General features: G+C 33.8%; 1 protein-coding gene across 4 annotated transcripts in view; it reads right to left on the bottom strand.

Annotated features, from left to right (window-relative positions):
* MGAT4C (MGAT4 family member C) overlaps positions 1-19,708 on the bottom strand; it is a 729,331-nt gene that overhangs the window by 307,557 nt on the left and 402,066 nt on the right. For all 4 annotated transcript variants that reach the window (XM_053894595.1, XM_053894597.1, XM_053894596.1 and 1 more), the window contains one exon: positions 10,793-10,853. The gene's annotated coding sequence lies outside the window, so the exon portion shown is untranslated. The remainder of the gene's footprint in view (positions 1-10,792; positions 10,854-19,708) is intronic.

Raw genomic sequence — 19,708 nt, 5'->3', positions numbered from 1 at the left:
GACTAATTAGTAAAGAATGACAGAAAATGGAGAGGAACTAGCTAAATGTAACAGTAATGCATGTAAAATTCTATGGTAAGAGAACACAGCCATAGGGGAAGCCTCAAATAATTCATTCAGCACATTTACAGAATACATGAAGACCAGAAGGAAAGAGAATTGTCAAGATACTTCCTCAAAACGTTAAGCCACCTACGCTTAACATTATTGAGTTAGCAGTGTATTTATGGAATTAGAACACTGACATACTGATATACAGAAGTATAAACAAAATTTAAGTGGATAAATTTACTACTTGACCTGCTAAGCCCTGTTTGATTTTCAATTTTATTTGGGAGAGAACAATATTTATAATATATACACTGTAAATGAAAGAAGTTCATGAATACAACTCATGAAGCAAACGTGACAAATGACAAAGGAAACTATTTTACTTTCTGTGGAAGTATCCTAAGATACATTACAAAGTTAGAAAAAAAACCCTGAGAGCATGAGTTGATTCTTGACATTCCATTAAGGTACTAAGGATAGAGTCTTGGCAAAGTTTCTTTAACAGATTGATTATGACCTTTATTCCAGTGAGCATCTCCCATCATCATGAAAAATACAGTCAACAAAAGAAATTAGCAGCAAATAGAATTTTTAAAAATGTCTTGGTGTTCGTGAAGTTGAAAATCATATTCACACTCGGGTACTAAGTATTTTATGTCGGCTACTTATTGTTAGAGAAAAAAATGACTAAAAGCACATGTTTCTAAAGAGCTTAACTATACCTTAATTGCCACATTCCTAATACACTGCTAAAAAGGGCATTTCAACCTAATTATTTTCTGCCAAGAAACTGTCCATGGCATGTCTTTGTCTCTGCATTCATGATTGATTAACCCTTCACTGGATCATTAAAACAAGTAATATAGTAATATAATAGACATTTAAAAATATTTACTTTAAAAATAATTAAAGGGCATCGGAGTCATACTTTAAGGTACTCAAGATAAGTATAATCCCATTGGGAGTACGTATGCAAGAAGAGAAACGTGGACTAAACAGTTATTTTTCTTTCCATATATATAATGATAGAAATAAGATTATTCTCTCCAAAGAATATTTTGGCATTTATTTTAGCATGGATGGTATTTACTCAGATAATTCTCTTCTCACCTTTCCATTATACAGGTAAACACACTCATTTACTCTTGAGAATATTTTATTCATAGGGCATTGACACTCAAATTGAAACCACAGTCTTTTTTCCCCAAGCTATAAGGAAACACAAAGATATATTTTTACCATTATAAATTATAATCATTTTTATAACTGAGAAAAATGATGGATAAAGATTGATGATGGATAAAGGAACTTGGTTAAGAATATTATGACATTGATTTTTTCATGTTCCTATTATCATTAAATTTTTGATAACTTTTTAAAAAAATTTTTAATGTTTATTTATTTTTAAGAAAGAGAGAGAGCGAGCACAAGTGGGACAGGGACAGAGAAAAAGGGGGACAGAAGTTCCAAAGCAGGCTCCACATGCTGACAGCAGAAAGCCAGATGCAGGGCTCGAACTCAGTAACTGCGGGATCATGACCTGAGATGAAGTCAGATGTTTAACTGACTGAGCCACCCAGGTGCCCCTTGATAACTTTATTTCTTGCTTAAAGTTTTGGATATCTCCACAAGGACCTTATCCCATAGTATCAGTAATTTGCAGAACAAAGAACATGGATATACTAGACCTTAGCAGTCTAGAATGTTTTGATTTTTTTAGTGCTTTTTTTAAATGTTTATTTATTTTGAGGGGGGGAGAACAAGGGGGGAATGGGCATAGAGAGAGAAGGAGACACAATCTGAAGCAGGCTCCAGGCTCAGAGCTGTAGCACAGAGCCTCACGTGGGACTTGAACTCACCAGCCATGAGACATGACTTGAGCCAAAGTCGGACCTCAATCGACTGAGCCATCCAGGCGCCCTATAGGCCACAAATCACAGATCACAAATATTTGTGACTTGGGACCAGTTTTTAGCTTCTCACAGTATTAATCTCTCCATGTGTAAAGTGGAACATAGACCACTAACGTCTTTATTAACTTCAAATTACCATACTGAGGTTTTAATTATTTACCCAGATCTTAAAGTCTCTCATTTAAAAATATGTGCATATAATGATTTAATTTTCATCTTGTAAGTTTTCAAATGCCTTTTCACATAAAATAAATGTGTGAACAGTATTCTATATTCAATTAGTATGGGTGAGTATTAAAAATTATAGATAGGGGTGCCTGGGTGGCTCAGTCGGTTAAACGTCCGACTTCGGCTCAGGTCATGATCTCACAGTTAGTGAGTTCGAGCCCCGCATCTGGCTCTGTGCTGACAGCTCAGAGCCTGGAGCCTGCTTCAGATTCTGTGTCTCCCTCTCTCTCTGCCCCTCCCCTGCTCATGCTCTGTCTCTCTCTGTCTCAAAAATAAATAAACATTAAAAAGAAATTTTCAAAAAAAAATTATTGATTTACACATTGGGGAACATTTTAATAAAGATATTAATTTATATTTAATATTTATTATAGTAATAATTTGTCAGTTAATGCCATGATATGTAATATTTACTATTTTAATAGGTTAAAAAAAATTATAGGCAAACAAAGTATATATTAAGACCAAGAGTATTACCAAACATCAAGAATATTATTTCACAATAATTAAAGGGGTCAATCCATCAAGAAGACATAACAAACCTAATTATATATGCACTTAGGAGAAGAATTTAGAAGTACATGAGACAAAAATTGACAGACTTGAAGAAATAAATCTCAAATCCACGCTTTGTATGGGGATTTTAGTACTGCTGTGGTAATTGAGAGCAAACAGACAAAAAAAAATCAATGAACAAAATTATCAAACTATCTGAAATCTATAAAGCACTACTCTCCAAGTTTTAAGATATATTCCTTTTAGATGTACATAGAGCATTCAATATACCATAGGCTACAGGATAACTCTCAGGAAATTTCAAACAATGAAATAATGTACAGTATACCATTTTGCCTCAAGGCTATTTATTAAAAACTGATTTTAAAAAGATAGAAAATATCCAAATAATGAGAAATTACACATTACATTTGTAAATAATCCATGTTTCAAAGAAGAAACCACAAAATAATTTAGATATCATTTCAGAATGTATGGTAATGTGAATGCCAAAACCTAAGAAACACAGTTTGAATGGTGCATAGAGGAAAGCTGGTAATTTAAAATTACTGTATTAGTAAAGAAGTGAAGTATAAAAATAATGACCTAATTTTCTATGGTAGAAGTTGGAAAACAAAAATCAATTTAAAATTCAAAAAGAGTAGAAGAAAGGAAAATTATTACTGGGAACAGCTATCAATAAATTTGAAAATGAAGAAAAATATTTTGTAGATCAACAAAAACAAAACTGTTTTCTTTGACAAGATTAATAAAACTGATATACATAGCCAGCTTTAGGTCAAAGAAGACAAATTCAAAATACCATTACTAGAAATGAACTATAATACTACAGATCCATCCCTCAGCAAAATTTCATGATAGTACTTTATGAATAGTTTTATGTAAATAGATACAGTAATTTAGAAGCAGTAGACTAATTTTCTTTTCTTTTCTTTTTTAATGTTTTATTTATTTTTGAGACAGAGAGAGACAGCGCATGAGTGGGGTTGGGGCAGAGAGAGAGGGAGACACAGAATCTGAAGCAGGCTCCAGGCTCTGAGCTGTCAGCACAGAGCCCGACGCGGGGCTGGAACTCACAAACCGTGAGATCATGACCTGAGCCGAAGTCCGTCACTCAACCGACTGAGCCACCCAGGCGCCCCTAGACTAATTTTCTAAAAGACAGAAATGGCCATAACTGAAATAGGGCAATAAAGAAAATCTGAACGGGATGCCTGCGTGGGTCAGTAGGTTGAGCATCTGACTTAGCCTCAGGTCATGATCTCACAGTTCCTGAGTTCAAGCCCCGCATCAGGCTCTGTGCTGACAGCTCAGAGCCTGAAGCCTGATTTGGATTCTGTGTCTCCCTCTCTCTCTGTCCCTTCCCTGCTCTCTCTCTCTCTCTCTCTCAAAAATAAATAAATGTTAAAAACATTAAACAAAAAGAAAATCTGAACATCCCTTTATCCATTTAGAAAATTATTATATTTCTAGTTCAAAACTTTCCCACAAAGAAAATTCCAGGCTATATAAAGAGCTAATAAAACAGCTCTTTAAGTAACTATTCCAGTGAATCCTATCAATTATTAGAAGAAGAAATAATATATGAACTTAGAAAATAGAGGAAAAAGCACTTCCAAACTCATTTTATGTCTTTATTACCAAATAATATAAAGACCTAAATGGAAAGAAAAATACAGCATAATATTTCTCATAAACATAAACACAAAAATCTTTAACATAATATTAGCAAAGCAAGTCAAGTTATGTATATGGAAGATGCTGCATGATGACCAATTAGAATATACTCCAGCAATGCAAGTTTACTTTGGAATTCAGAAATTAACCAATGCAATTTGACATATATAAAAAGTGTAGAGAAGAGAAATAATAAGGTCATCTCAAAAGATGCAGAAAAATATTTGAAATCTAGCACTCATTTATGATAAAAACTCTTAAAAGCCTAGGAATAGAGTAGAACTTGCTTAATCCCATTAAGAGAATACATGAAAACTAAAATACTTAGGAGAGAAACACTGAATGTGCATCTCCTAACATTGACAATGGCAGAATCAGTTCTTACCTTCTCTATTCAACATTGTAATGGAAGTTCCAGCTAATGAAATTGGACAAGAGGAATGAAAATGTAAACGTTGGCATGAAAATTTTAATGTCAGACAATATGTATACACACACATGTATATATGTATATATATCAGGCCATATGTATATCAGACAATATGAAAGCCTATGGAATATATACAAAAATACATGGAGTAAAAAGTGCACTTAGCAAGCCCACCGGATAAAAGATTGGTATAAAAATTGATTGTATTTCTATACACTAAAATGGAAAATGAAAAATTTTAAATGTTAACATTAATAGTAGCATCGATAAATATTTAATAGGAATAAATCCAACAAAATATGTGTGGGATCTCTATTATGAAAACTACAAATTGCCTCAGAGAGAAGTCCTAAATAAAAAGAGCTATGCTATCTTCATGCATGAGAAGACTCAATATTTTTAGGATGTTAATTCTTCCTGATTGGTTAGCTTTAATACAATTTCAATCAAAATATCATAAGAATATTAGCTGATTCTAAGCTGAAATGGAAAAGGATCTAGAATAGTCAAAATCATCTTGAATACATTTGGTAGAGTTACACTAACCTATTTAAAAACTTGCTCTTAATCTTCAGTAATAATAGACAAATAATAGACAAATATATCAATAGCATACTTTAATAATTTAATAATACACAGATAGATGAATAGAAGGGTAAAAATCTCACACAAACACTTTCAATTAATTTTGAGCAAGGTCTGAGCTAAAAATGATTCTTGACCCCTGATTTCTTCAATCACAAAAATTAATTTAGCTGGCTCATAGAATTAAATGTAAGGCTAGAAGCAAAAAGATTCTAGATGTAAATATAGGAAAATGACTTTGAAATCTTGTAATATGCCAAGATTCTTAAACAGTACATAAAATACAAAACAACAACAGTGTGCATTCCAGTAAAGGCTTTCAGACAATGATAGTCGATATGTAGATGTAGGCAATGTGGAGTCACAGAAAGAGCATGACTGTAGAAATAGGGGTAACCTGGTTAAATTAGTTTGGTAAATACTACGTGAAACAACAACTGAACGGTTGGTGTAAGAATTCTTTGTACTTTTAATACACTAATGTGCTTTTCCATTCTCTACAAAAAGGCATTTGGTATAATTTTGGTATAATATTGGCATTTGGTATAATTTCAAAGAAATTATTACCTGTTGTCCAAAAGAAAATGATCACAAAATTTCTGTTTACATGCTTCATTGTCTATAGTATCAAGAATTTGTTTCAGGAAGTTAATAGTTACAGGTATCTTGGATTTTTTGTTCATCAAAGTCTAATTAAATATGCAACCTCTACTTTTTTGCATTTTACAAGTCATTATCCTTATGAGTTTTTCCTTAAGTGTCTCTCAGAGATAAGCCCTCTGTTACTGATATTTTATTTCAGGCTTCCTGCTTTATTAGTTTATTGAGCATTTGTCAAAGTCATTAGCAGTTTCTATATATTTTGATAATGATTCCTCCTGTAATTTATTTATGTATTTATTCATTTATTTATTTGTTTGTTTTTAATTTTTTTAAATGTTTATTCATTTTTTGAAAGAGGGAGACAGAGCGTGAGTGGGGGAGGGGCAGAGATAGAAGGAAACCCAGAATCTAAAGCAGGCTCCAGGCTCTGAGCTGTCAGTACAAAGCCTGCCATGGGGCTTGAACTCACGAACCATGAGATCATGACCTGACCCAAAGTCAGACACCTAACCAACTGAGCTACCCAGGCACCCCATCTCTAATTTATTTTGTAAAGTGAAGCCATATTAAGTGGAGTACATACACCTACATATATGCATACCATACACACATATGTGGAGGTGCATGTGTATGTATGTGTATAGCACATTCAAAAGGAAAATTCTGTAGTACCTAGTACCAGATTTTTCGGTATGGACTGTCTTTCAAAATAACCACATTCTTATTTTCTGTGCTTCTAAAAGAAGAAGAGGTTGGACATACTCAGAGGCCATAGCTACATGTCAACAGATCCTAAATTCTTTAAATTAGTGCCAAATCTTCCATAATCTTGTTCTAACCTACTTTCAAATAAAACTTCTGTTCATAGGAGCTGCCAAACATAACCCATCCACCTATATTTAGGATGATAAGCGATAAGCAAGTAATTCTTACTAATGTCTTCTTCATACTTTTCCTTATGCCATTCCCTGTGCAAAGAATTCCTCAGCTTTCTTTACAGCTTGTGTCAGCTCAGCAATGTGCTGTTCCTTTGTCCCAGCTGAAAACAAACTCTAGTTCTGCTAGATACTATTAACATTTCGACTTCTGCTTTATAGTTAAAGCTCTATTATATTTTTAAAAGTATATATTGAATTTTCTTACTATCTATTGAATTCATAAAATGAGAATTAACAGTTTATAGTAGTAAATTTCCTATAGTCTTTTCAGTTTCATACATACACACACACACACACACACACACACACTCTCTCATCTCTCAATAAATGCTTGTAAAATAAACTGATGTTTTTATTTATTTATTTTAAATGTTTATTCATTTTAAGAGAGAGAAAGCATGCGTGAGCAGGGGAGTGGCAGAGAGAGAGGGACAGAGAGAATCCCAAGCAGGCTCCCTGCTGTCAGTGCAGAACCTCACGCAGGGGAGCCCACAAACTGAGAAATCAGGGCCTGAACTGAAATCAAGAGTCTGATGCTTAACCGACTGAGCCACCCAGGTGCCCCAAATAGATGTTTTTAATAATCATAGATTTTTTTTTGTTTTTCTTTAAACTATTTAAAGAGACATCCACAGAATATTTCATATCTTGTCTTAGACAAGACTAGTTACATATGCCGTGGGAGTTAGGACTTAATAAAATTCGGTAGGCTTTATTTGCATAGCAAAACTACTGAAGCGTGAAGCTTGTGGACCTCTCTATTTGTGTACAATGTGTATTTGTAATTATTTTGTTAAATAAACTGGTGAGTATATGATGGCTGGTACTATGTATTTAATATAGACATTACGTTTCTTATATTCCTATTTATGGAACTATTTGGTTTTCATTATCTACTGTCACTCACTCACAAATTTTACAGACTATTATATTCCAGGCACTATGCTGGGCACTAAATATTGTGCTTAAGTTTTGTAAGCGACACAAGTAAATAATTCTTTCTCCTCACTCTATATTCATTTTTATTTTTTAATAAAATATAAATAAAATGCTTAAAATTATGGTAAATGCTATGAAGTCAAAACAGTCTGTAAGAAGCTAGATTGGATACTTAAAAAAGAACTTGTCAAAAAATGACACTTAAGCCAGTTAAGCAGAGTCTGAAAGGTGGGGAGGTATTCTTGGAAAGAACAGAGGAAACTGTGATACAGAGAACTATTTAAAAATACCATTATAATCTTAGTAACAAAATACTTGTTAAATCCAATGAATGCCTCTAACAAAACAGTTCTTTCTTTGAATTACTCTAAAAATAATATGAATTTAGACTGTGTTTTTAAATAGTTTTCCTTAAAAAAGAAAGAAAATACCTCCTAGTAAGGTGTAAAGATATTGAAAATTCAAAATTTAGACATTTTTTTCATTCTCAATACAAAAAAATTTAATAGAAAGAAGAGAGCAGAAATATGCTTAATTATATGTACTTTGCATACAGTATACTGGTATTTTTTTCTAGTTTTGTGAACTGTTTTTCTTTCTTCTTTCCCCCCCCAGAGTTAACAGAACATGTTAAAATCCTAAAATAACGTTATTAAATATATTTATTTCATACTCCTATTTATTAGGAGGCCTTATAAGGGTTTAAGGTCACTGTAATTTAGACTGGGAAATGTGATGAATATCTTATTAAATACTGTAAATTATGCATAAATGATCAAATAGGCTCCCACAGTAATGGCCTACTTATGCTTTAATTCATTAATAAGAAAATTCTGGTTTATGTTAAATGTTCCACATTTTTACAACTAGGACAAATATCAAAAGACTTATACCATATAAATGCAGTATAAAGTCACCATTTTTATCCAGTTGAAAGAGTTTTCTTTTTGCTACTTCTTGAAATGATAATCCGTTTTGGATTGCAATAGAGAGTTTAAGAAACAATGTTAAATTTAAAAAAATAGAGAAAACACATCAGTTTATATAGTTAATTTACCCACTGTTAAGACTGCTGTCATGCATGCTAAAAACACTTTAAGATTTCAGTGATTGCTTTCATTTAACTACCTCTTTGCCATTTATCGGCTTAATTTTACACAAAATGGAGCACTCTTAAAACCCAAGGGAAAATACTAGGCTTTAGTTTTACATACCACATAATGGAAATAACAAATGAAAAAAAAAAGTTTTTTTTCATCTGCTAAATATCCCACATCTAAAAAGATAGATCAGTACTAAAGTCTCTCAACACAATTTTAATGCATAAAAATAAGCATCTTTTTTCATGTCCTTTTCAGATTTGAACTAGTATCTGCCTCATTTTCCAAGGTATGCCATTTTCTCTCAAAATATATAGGATAATAAAGTGGAATTTTCACAGCCGAACTATATTGTAAATGAGAAAAATCTTTATTTTCCAAAGCTTTGTCTTTGGTGAGACCAGTTTCAAATCACCTCTACTTTTTTTTTTCCAGTAAAATTAATGCAGTTAAGTACATATCCCTTTGTTTAAATAAATAAAGAAGCCATGGAAATGTATTCATCAAGAGCTAGGCCATTACTGGGAAACATTTTTGAACTACTTAATCATCAGAATAAATGACTATGCTAACAGCAGAAGGGTTGATTAATTTTTTGTTACAAACACTTGCATATTAATAGATAGTTAAATTTTTGTCAGTCCCTTTGCTGTTGAAACGTTCCAAGAGATCATCTAACATATGTTCAAATTACCAGCTTTCTAATAGATAAAAATTCAGTAGCAAGAAGCTATATGAATCAAGAATGCACCATCCCACAGCATAGGTCTGATGACCCCTGAATGTGACCTGCTCCCAGAGGAAAGCAATTTAATGCTCCATTGCACACCGAACAGTATGTATGAATCACAAAACCTCCAGATAAATTAGTGACAGCTACATCTGAATAGGATTCCCTCTAAGTCGCTTATCTGCAGCCAGGCAAGCTTGTTTCACCCTCACTTTCAAAGATAAAAGCCTCATGGCATGTGGCCTTGGCAGATTCTCACAAAGCAAACAGCCCCCATCGTCCATTATTGGGGGAAAAAAAATGTCCTTATTATTTCAGGTACTGTGTACTATGACAGCAAATGGGATAAAGTGAAAACTATCTGCAGTGAGAAATTCATCAATCAATACCGGGCCTTATGTCTTCTCTAACTTTCATAAGCTCAGTGCCTCTTGCTCTTTCACTTTTATTTTTGACAGTTCTGATACCCCAGAGTTGCAACCATGGCAAAGTTCAAGAATGGAACAACAGGTTATTAAAGACAACTTATCAGAGGCCAAACAGGGAGAAGAGATGCCAACAATTAGCAAGCAGCTGAAAGACAGATCTGTGACAGAACAAGAAGAAAGGCACAACAAAGCCTTTACCTTTAGCTAACTATGGATTCTATTGAAAAAAAAGAAAAACAGAAAAACTGAGATGCTAAATATATGTTGTAATTACTTAGGGATATTGATCGTAGAAGAGATAAAAAATAATTATGCTCAAAATAACATGAAAATATGTATTTGTAAGAGATCATATTTACATTTCTTATCAACCAGAGATAAATTGGGATATCAAAACTATATAAAAGTATATGCTTTAAACTGAACATGAATGAATAGCACAAATGTAGTTTCTTCTTCAAAGTAAAGTATTTACTACTAAAATTCTTTTAAACTGAATAATAAAACAGACATATCAGTTTCCACTTTCTGCACTTCTTATAGCCTACAATTACATTTAATCGTCTTCCATTACATATCTTAATGAAAGCCATGCCATATCATGGGATCAGTTATATAGCATAGAATTCAATAGCACAAATAAACAGTACTCACGTTTCAGGTTCTGTTGGTAGTCGTTCTCAGGCAAAATCAGGGTTGTGTTTTCTGGATGAGTCTGTGTTAAACCAAAATGACAAAAAAAAATCTCAGTTTCCCATGGCACTGCCACTTAGAATGCATACAAATAACCCCCCAGTTAGTCAAGGAGAAAAAAAATTGCATTAGAGAGTACTGATTTGTAAATTTGGTCTTTTCAAATGTAGATAATGTTTACCCCTCCACCTCCCCCCATATCTTTGCAAAATTTCTGCCCAATGAACTCATTAGTGTAGAAACTCAACTATGGCATGGTCAGTGAATGAATTTCAGGCCTAGGATTAACCTCCAATAAGCATGCACAATAATTGGACATCTGAATTTGAGAGACATAAGAACGATGCTGAAAAGGAAAAATAAAAGCAACAACAACAACAACAACAACAAAACATAGTTTAGAGAATGAACAGTATGATAGATCTAGCTAAATTAATGGCTGTTCTATGTATAAAGTGATTAATAGGATCCTAAATGTATAAAAATGAAAGCAAACATACCTTGAAAACATTATCAATACCATACCCAATGACACTTTGGAGAATATAAATATAGTTACTAAATTTACCTTCTTTGAAATTACACAGGTTTAATTAAATTGGATATATGTCCTTTGCAGCAATAACAATTTAAGCAACATTAAACATCATTTAAAATATGCAAGAACTTCAGTTAGGCAATAAAATTATTATTTCTGTTCTGTCTAGCTACTGTGTTTATATTGAGCTATTTATTTACAATGTACTTTATTTAATGTTATCAGTAATTTCTTAGAAGCTTCAGTAAATGGAGAACTAAGATGTTCAATTAAAACATTAAACTTAACTTGTGAAGCACCACATTATAATAATGTTTGTTTCTTTGTGAATTAGAAAAAAAAGTATGGAAAAGTAATTAGAACAATTAGTTTAAATATTTAAAAATCCCAATGTCATGTGTGCATTGTTCGACACTTTATTTAAATAATATAAACACAAAGTCACGTAATAGTCCTTAATCACTACATGTCAAGAGTGTTTTACTGTCTCTTGGAGTGTTCTATTTTCTGGTTCAACAAATAGATCTTGACTAAGATGGCCTTCTAATTCCTCTCAGCTTGACTAAATATTAGAAAGGGTTCTTTCCCTCACTCTAGGCCCTTGACTTCTCTTTTCTTAGACCACTTTAAACTTGTAAATTATTTTTTCTGTCCCTTTGAGGTACAAATCTTCTCCCAAACTCTTGTCAGTTTCTGATCCAGATTTTTTTCTCTAGGACTTTGGGAGCTATCCCTTTGGGATGTAAACATTAAGAAATATAGTGCCTCTGTCTCAAAGTCTCTATTTGAGGGTAGGAGTTTTACCTCAATAAGCACTATTAACAAACAGATAGCCTAATCACATTAATCAACTTCTCCCATAACATCTTCTAGTATTTTTTTCCTCTAGCTCATCTCAGCTCTTAAAAATCTCCCATCTTGTATTTTAATACAAGTAAGTTCAATACCCCTCCTTCACCTTTGCACTAGTCTTGAATAAAGTATCCCTTGACATCATCTGGTACAAATTTTCTTTCACAATCTCAAGTGGCTTTATGGGCTGAGACACTAAGTAATTCAGCTGTGGAGAAGATAGACCTTGTACTTGCCTTCATAGCACCTACAATCTAGTGCGAGACTGAGACATGCAAACTGACACATAAAATAGGATGTGATCAATACCATGACCGCAAGAAGTGAATGGGGCACCTAACAAAAGTGGAGCAAATGATGAAAAGAACTCTTTGAATCGATCACTTCACAGGTGATGAGGTATCCAGACAAATTTGAACAGGAACAATGGTCCAGGAAAAGGGCCCGGCATGTACGAAAGCCCAGAGTCAAAATAGGCAGTCCATTCAAAGAAAAGTAAGAACTGGGGTGCCTGGGTGACTCAGTTGGTTAAGAGTCTGACTTTCGTTCAGGTCATGATCTCATGGTTCGTGGGTTCGATCCCCATGTTGTGTTTTGCGCTGACAGTGTAGAGCCTGTTTGGGATTCTGTATCTCCTCTTCTCTCTGCCCCTCCCCCACTTGTGCTCTCTCTCAGAGTGAAAAAATAGACTTCAGAAAATTTAAAAAAATAAAAAGAAAAGGAAAGTAAGAACAGAATGGCTAGATTGTTTACTGTGATGTAGGGGAGTAGCAGGAAATGAGTCTGAGATGTAACAAGAAGAAGACAGAAAAAGACACTTACGGAGTCATACAATTGCTTTTCTTTTAATCAACACATTAAGGGAGGCAATCTAATTTAAGGTTTAATGTCAAGGCCTCTAGTATCAGAACCAGGCTTTGAAATCTAACTGTCTCTCACAAGTTATATATTAGGCAAATAGTCTAACCTCTTTTAATCTCAGAGTCTCCATTTCATAAAGGGGGAGAATAAAAATACCTCATGAGATTTTGTCAGGATTAAAAGGGAAATCCCACGTAAAACAGTCAGTACAAGTCTTGGAACATAGAAAATGATCAATGATGATGACAACAATGATAGAAAGCAATCTATGATGATATTGATCATGAACCATGCACTGGATACCAGGCCATAAGGGTCATAGTCAAGAGTTTGAATAAAAGAGAAACTACTGAAGCATTTCAAACTGGGAGAAATATTATCAAGTTTACATTTTTGAAACAGCATTCTGATTACAATTAAAAGAATGTTTTGAAAGTTATGAAGTGAATGTTATAATCCAAGCCTGTAGAATGGATAGTAGTAGCTAAAACTGTGAGTAAATATTTGTAGGTATATTAATTAAATGTTAATGTGTGCAGTGATAGGTTTTTAATAGAATGTCCTAATAATAGGGAAATATACATGTGTTTATTAACTGTTGTCTGGTTATAATTATCAAGAGCACAGCCTTTCACTCATGGAAGTATCCTGTGTTGGGTGATAAACTACATAGTGAATGTCTTTGTGAGCATCAATTAGTATATTCTGTAAGGGGAGCTTTGTTTAATCAAGCAAATCAATTGAATGGATGTCATCTTCAATGTATAATACATCAGTAATCAGAAGATAAACAACTATTCTTTATTTTTGTCATATTTATTTGTCAGACAGTGCTTTATGCTATTACATATATTACCTCATTTAGTCCTAACAATCCTATGGTTGATATTGTTGTTCCCACATGAGAAAATTAGAGCATGTAGAAGTAATTCACTCAATTTGCATAGCATACGGAAGAGCATAGGTTCAAACCAGACAGTCTGGATCCAGAGTCTGTGCTCTGAAGCCCTATGTGAAAAGTGGTATTATAGAGTAGTTTTTAGAGTATCTGAAGCTCAGAGAGGGTACTATAAGCTAAGAGGATACTAAAGAATCAAACAAAGAATGCTGGGGCATTGGGAGAAGAAACTATTTCACCAAGGTAGAAAACACAAAAAGGATAAAATAAAAGTAGTTTTAAAAAGGAAAAGATATTTCAGGTAGATTTTAAAGAATGAATAGGACATCTGTCTCCTTGAAAACCAAACATAATCTACTTTAAAGAAGAATTTGTAATGGCAATATGTTTTCCCTTCCCAAATAGATCTGATCATTCCATCTTTTAAATGTCCTTGCATTTACCAAACATATATAAAAATGTTTATCATCCAAATTAAATCTGTAATCAACAACATTCTGACAGATTTTTATTATACTTAAATGAAAATCTAAAATTCAAACTCCTTGACATTGCCTCTCTGATTATATTATTTCCTATGGTGTGCACACACACACACACACACACACACACACAAACACACTCACATATATAACACATACCAATATCCAAGATAGTCCTGCCACAATAATTTTCTCTTTCTCAAAAACACCAGGCATCTGCTATTTTGCTAGTATAAACTTCAACCAAATCTTACATTACCAGATCTATCTCATATATTTCTTTTTCTACTTCCTACCCTATTTTATATCATCTTTTTTTAAGACATACATGGCATCATTTTTATGAAAAATGTTTATTCTTTGCTAAGATACTTCTCTGTGTTGATAGAACTCTACCTGCTGTGCAACTCCTGGCTTATTCCAAAGTATTCTCCACCTCCTTTAATAATTTCACATAGTAAAGAGTCTGTCTCCTGCCTAGCAAATGTCACAGTTACCATTTTTCATGTATTTCTGTGGTTATTGACAAAATTATTACTAGCTTTAAGTCCCACAAGGACAGAGGCTGTATTAGTTTTTAAACTGTAATATATCCTGAAGGAGATCAGAATACACCCCTCCAACACAGGCCACTTTTTACTATGGGTTAGTTGAGCTGAAGGTAATTGAGAATCAACAGCTACAGAAAGAAGGCTTCTCAGAGTTCCCCTTACATGATTAAAAGCAGAAACTTCAGAGAAATGAAGACTGCAAAAAATCCCTTTTCTGATAAGTATTATGGCCATGAAGAAGATGGAGAGTCAGCACCAAGATGAGTCTTCACACACACAAAACAATGATAACAACAAAACTCTTACTAAAATCGCTAGTTTCATTAGTTTCCCCACATTTTTGACATTCCCACAATGTATCCCTCCTAGAAGCCCAAATTCCCCTTTCCTCGTCTAGCCCATGATTTATTGCCCTTTGTCATTAATATTATGTAAGCTTCCAAGTCTAACCACTTCTTGGAGGGTTCACTTCTTTTCTGTGGAGACTCCATGAATGTAAAATTAAAATAAAGAAACATATGCCTTTTTTTTCTGTCAATCTGTCTTTTGTCAGTTTGATTCATGAAGATAAGGGAAAAGGTTTTTTCTTCTGCTATTCTCCCCAGCACCTAAACCAATGCCAGGCTCAATAAATATTTGATGAATACATGATGTGTGACTTGGCAGGAAACATGCACTTGGAGTGACTGATTTATAAGAGAATATGAAAACTATCGGTTGAAATTACCAAAAAAAGGGTTTTGCAGAGTGCACTATGTTGTATGTTGTCCTCCTCACAATTATTTCTAGAAGTTAGATAAGGTCTAAATGTAAACAACACAAAATAATGCCAATAACAGATAAAAGTAAACAAACAAATAATTAATAAATACATTGTTCAAATGAGATTGAGATAGGAAGTCCAGGGCCGGGGCGCCTGGGTGGCGCAGTCGGTTAAGCGTCCGACTTCAGCCAGGTCACGATCTCACGGTCCGTGAGTTCGAGCCCCGCGTCAGGCTCTGGGCTGATGGCTCGGAGCCTGGAGCCTGTTTCCGATTCTGTGTCTCCCTCTCTCTCTGCCCCTCCCCCGTTCATGCTCTGTCTCTCTCTGTCCCAAAAATAAATAAAAAACGTTGAAAAAAAAAAAAATTAAAAAAAAAAAAAAAAAAAAAAAAAGAAAATACTTAAAAAAAAAAAAAAAAAAAAAAAGGAAGTCCAGGGCCATTTTGACATTTTTGTGGTCATCAAAGACCCAGCTTTCCTGATTTTCTCCCCTTAGCCAGTGGCTCCTATCTTCAAGGTATCTGAAGTATTTCTACTTCAGTTCCAGCCTTTATGATTTCAGGAAGTAAGAAATAGGAAGGGAAGAGGGCAAAAACAAAAACAAAAATGAAACTTGTGGGCCCCCTAAAAAGAGATTATTCTACGCACTAACCTATAGCTTCAGTTTATGCCTTACTGAAAACCTCTTCAGAACTGAAACATAGATATTTAGATATTCTATCATCATATTACCCAATATAGTGATCTATTAGCAAGGTAAATGAGAAAAATAAAAACCGGTTTTCTTTTCTCTTATGAAAAGTATCCATTTTTAATTTTTGAGCATTTTACCTCATAAAACTGTGTTTTCTTTTTTACTAAACCTTTAGGAAATAAATCTTGGCAAACTTTTACTACGTTTTCCTTTACATTTACATCCCCAATAGGCTAGACAAAGGAAGCCTAGGATTAAAACAGGATTCATAGTCTGAAATATCAACAACTGTGAAATACATTATGGGAAGTACAGAGACAAATCTCAAGTGCATCCCAGATATACACGTGAAGATGTGAGGCCACCTCGTATACTCTGTCCACATTCAATTATACCCCTGTAACCAACCTGATGAGATTTCAACATCTTACCTACCCCCCAGTCCCTGACGCCTCTCTTCTCAGCTCTTAAGAAGTTTCATTAAGTCAACCCTTGATGTTAAAAACTACAGAAATTAAGCCACAGCAACTGGAAGGCATTCTTCTTTGGCTTTTTAATGTGTGTTTTTATGTGACTGAGTGCTTAGGTAGGAGTGAATGCTTGCCGTTTTGGCTATTATTTTCACACCAGACAATAAACCCATATAGTGATGGCATGAATTGGGAGCAGGTTTGGCAACTCTACCGTTTCTTCATTCTGCCTCTTGGCTAAATTGTCCTGTTACTTGTTCTAAGCTGAAAACCGAATTATCTACCAGAATGAAATGAGAATAGCAGATTTTCAAACTTATCCCCCTCTTCCCTCTCAAATATAGCCTGATATTTGAATTTCAAAGACATGCTCCTTGTGTCAATAAATGGAATAGAAAAGTTGAGAAAATAACCACTTAAGAAAAATACTGGTGCTCTTAATAAGCTCGAGAGGAAAATGTCTATCCAAAGAACCAGGAGTGAATATAATTCAAAATGAAAGCATATTTGTGTTAATATTTTTAAACTAATTTTAGGGATTCTTCTGTCAAAAGAGAGTTTTCTGATTGGTTAGGTAAGCCTTTGAAGAACTAAATAGACTACTTTTTTATTTCATGACGAGTTTGCTATTCTAAAGAAAAAAAGCTTACCCATGCAAAAAAAACATAAAACAAACAAACAAAAAAAACAAAAAAACAAAAAAACAAAAAAACCTGACTTCTGACAAATAGCACTTGAAAAATTTTTGCCAAACATTGTTAAGCAATACAGTTAAACAACATTATATTCTCTTTGCCTACTATTTCTTTTAGGTACTTTAGAAGTATCAGTCAGATTCCAATTGATTGTACCTAACACAAATCCAATGGAGACCTAAAGATGTGTTTAAAAATCTCTAAAAAACAAAGACAAAGTTGAGAAAAAAAATTATTTCTTTTAAGCTTTAAATAGCCAGCAATACAGTTCTCTTTCTGCTCAGTGTGCGTGTCTATGTATGAATGATGGTGGGACGACACCTAAAGGACCAAACGTAAGACTTCCCAAGAGAAGGCTGATGCCCACTTAATTAATTATGTGACATCTTTAGCCAGCAAATAACAGCTTACTTCTACCTAGTTTGTGACTCCTGGGACAATTATTTATAGGCACATACATTTCTTAAAGCTCATGTATGTCCTATAAAGATTCCTAAGGAGAATGCTAATAAAATCATTAAAGAAATATTCCGTTTGTATACATTACAGTCTCAGGTATTCATTTTTTCATTTGAAAATTTTAACACAAAATATTTCAGACCTGTCAATGTAATACCTACTTAATACATTCAAGACAATGCAATATACTCATTTTTTAAATAAAAACATCCTACACAAAATTTCTTTTTTCCTCCAGTATTGAGGTGTAATTGACAAATGAAACTAACATATATTTAAGATCCACAATGTGACGTTTTGTTATATGAATGCATTGTGAAATGATTGCCACAATAAAGCTAATTAACAGATCCACAACTCACATACTTTTTCTTTCTGTGATAAGAACATTTAAGATCTACTCCCTTCATGGGGCACCTGGGTGGCTCAGTCAGTTGAGCATCTGACTTCAGCTCAGGTCACGATCTCATGTTTGGTGGGTTCAAGCCCCATGTCGGGCTCTGTGCTGACAGCTCAGGGCCTGGAGACTGCTTCTAATTCTGTGTCTCCCTCCCTCGCTCTCTACCCCTCTCCCAGTCATGCTCTGTCTCTCGCTCTCTCTCTCAAAATAAACATAAAAAAAAAAAGATCTACTCCCTTCGTGAATTTTAGCTATACAATAGAGTATTATTATTTTATTTTTATATTTTAAGCACCAAATATTTTTAAATGTTTATTTTTTTTTAATTTTATTTGTTTTTTGACAGAGAGAGAGCAGCAGAGCAGGAGAGGGACACAGAAAGAGGGATAGAGAGAATCCCAAGCAGGCTTTGTGCTATCAGCACAGAGAACCCAACAAGGGGGTTGAACTTGTGAATCATGAGATCATGACCTGAGCCAAAATCAAGAGTCAGACACTTAACCAACTAAGCCTACAATAGAGTATTATTAACTATGGTCACCATGAAATACATTACACCTCCAGAACATATTCATGCTGCATAACAAAAAATTTGTACCACTTGATTAATATAGCCCTATTTCCCCACCCTCTAGTAACCCTCAGTCTACTTTGTACTTCTATGAGGTTGACTATTTTAGATTCTGCATGTAAGTGGGATCATGCAGTATTTGTCTTTCTTTGCCTAGCCTATTTCACTTAGTAAAATGTCCTTGAGGTTCATCTGTTGTCAAAAGTAACAGAATATCCTTCTTTTTACATGTTGAACAATATTCCATTGTAAATAATGTCCCATTCTATTGTATGTGTGTATGTGTGCACACATTACATTTTGTTTATCCATTCATTTGTCAATAAACACTTAGGTTGTTTCCATTTATTAACTATTGTGAGTAATGCTGCAAAAAATGTGGAAGTACAGATATCTTTCTGAGATAATGGTTTTGTATCTTTTGAATATATACTCAGAAGCAGTATTTTCTGGACCATATGGTAGCTCCATTTTTAATTTCTTAAGGAAACTCCATACTGTTTTCAATAATGGCTATACCAATTTACATGCCCACCAACAGTGCACAAAGTTTGTTTTTTTTTTGCTCCTCATCTTGCCAACACTTGTTACATTTTAACTTTTTAAGCAAAATTCAAGTATAATCAAATAAAGTTATATCAGTT

This window comes from Panthera pardus, unplaced genomic scaffold (genome assembly GCF_024362965.1).
Source record: "Panthera pardus isolate Hobbes unplaced genomic scaffold, ASM2436296v1 HiC_scaffold_6, whole genome shotgun sequence".
Lineage (NCBI taxonomy): Eukaryota > Metazoa > Chordata > Mammalia > Carnivora > Felidae > Panthera > Panthera pardus.
This window is presented reverse-complemented; position numbering and strand designations above follow the sequence as displayed.